This window comes from Austrofundulus limnaeus, unplaced genomic scaffold (assembly GCF_001266775.1).
Source record: "Austrofundulus limnaeus strain Quisiro unplaced genomic scaffold, Austrofundulus_limnaeus-1.0 Scaffold5, whole genome shotgun sequence".
Taxonomy (NCBI): domain Eukaryota; kingdom Metazoa; phylum Chordata; class Actinopteri; order Cyprinodontiformes; family Rivulidae; genus Austrofundulus; species Austrofundulus limnaeus.
This window is the reverse complement of record NW_013952407.1, coordinates 1,275,832-1,277,456: the sequence shown is the minus strand read 5'-3', so window position 1 is coordinate 1,277,456 and position 1,625 is coordinate 1,275,832. Positions and strand designations below refer to the sequence as shown.

General features: G+C 38.5%; 1 protein-coding gene across 1 annotated transcript in view; it reads right to left on the bottom strand.

Moving 5' to 3' along the window:
* Nucleotides 1-1,625, bottom strand: part of plekha7b (pleckstrin homology domain containing, family A member 7b) — an 80,562-nt gene that overhangs the window by 77,714 nt on the left and 1,223 nt on the right. The gene's annotated exons all lie outside the window — the stretch shown is intronic.

Here is a 1,625-nt window from a genome sequence, read left to right as displayed (position 1 = left end):
TAAATAAAAGCCAAAAGCCTAAATAAAGTCATTTACAAAAAGAGATGTAAAACAATGCTCTGAATGAGATGCATGGTTTAAAAAAAAACAACCTGCTTTTGTTTGTTCTTGGTAAGCAAAGGCAGATGAACATGCTTTTTTTGTTTGTGTGTCTGTTTCCAAAAGGTCTCATGAAGCCTTGTGTGGATTTTAATGAAACTTACAGAAAATAATCACTGCGTGTACATCTACATCTCATTTATTCTTGCAGTCAAACCAATTTACAATGACCGCCACATCRAACAGACTTTAAGTCACAGAACAAKGGTTTTAACTAATCTGGTTTGGTTGCTGAAAGTGATCACAGCAAGTACTTTAAGTATGACATCTTGTGATATTGCATAAGAATATGCATAACCTTTTTTTGCAAGGTTTGACCAAAACAACTACAGTACAACTCCATCGTTTCTCCATTTGAGCTGATTATAGTTTAAAACTGACACGAAAGCCCCCCCACCCACTCTCCATTTTCTTTACCCCCTGCACAGGTCCCAAGGCCATCACAGGGTCACATAGTGACAAACAATACAAACAACCTTTCACACTCTCACTCACACCTAGGGAAATTTTTCAGTTACCAATTAACCAAGCAAGCGTGGTTTTGGTKTGTGGGAGTAAACTAGAGAAAACCCACACATGCACAGAGAGAACATGCAAACTGCACACAGAAAAAAGCCCCAGCTGGGAGGCAAGCCTGCATCTTTTTGCTGTGAGGTGACAGATCTAGCCACTACACGGCTGTACTACCAGTAAAAAAAAGTCACAACAAAAAAGATGAGTCAAAACAGGATCCTTCTAGAGCCAAATGGGCCACAAGTGGTGATTTATTTCAAAGCTTTGTCATTTAGGGTGCCATAAATCACCAAACTTTACAATTTCATTGTTCTTTTATCTCCAGAGAAACGTGACATAACAAAAAAAAAGCACAAAGACTACATTATACTACCAATAATACATGTCAAGATCAACAAATTTGTAGTCTGAAACTATTTTAAAAGGATTTTTTCAAAGCCTGACTGTATAATAGTGGTAATTGGTGCCTTGCACAGTTTTTGTTAAGTTTTTTATCCTTTTTTTTTTTCTAAATAAAAACTGTTCGCAGGTTATTGTTAGCTATCATGCTCAGACGGACAGCAGTCGTGTGGATATAAAGCTCTCCATACAGGCTCTCTGTCTGGGACAAATGGGGCAAACTAATGGCAGGACCTAAACAAACAGTACTGGGGGTAGAGTCATGTAAGGTGTTCAGATCTACTGCCGATGGTTGTAAAGTAGGATTTCTCATTGTTATTTTAGGCTTGATTTACCTTACACAGTTCAGCGTGTTTCTCTGCTTGCACCTGTGCCCTCATTTCCATCAGAGAAACTGTCCGAATCCCCCAAAAAAAAAAGGTACAATACAACACAATGCAGATTGGAGGAGCAAATATGTAGGGATTTAGCCCGTTACGCATGTGCAGCTTTGATGCTGCCTTTTTAAAACCAGATTTCTGATCAGATTCGTGGAAATCTAATGTGGGAATTGTGTGGAAAACCTGGCAAAGAAAAACTTCACTGTGCGGCGTGTGACTTTGAAAAAAAAAAAA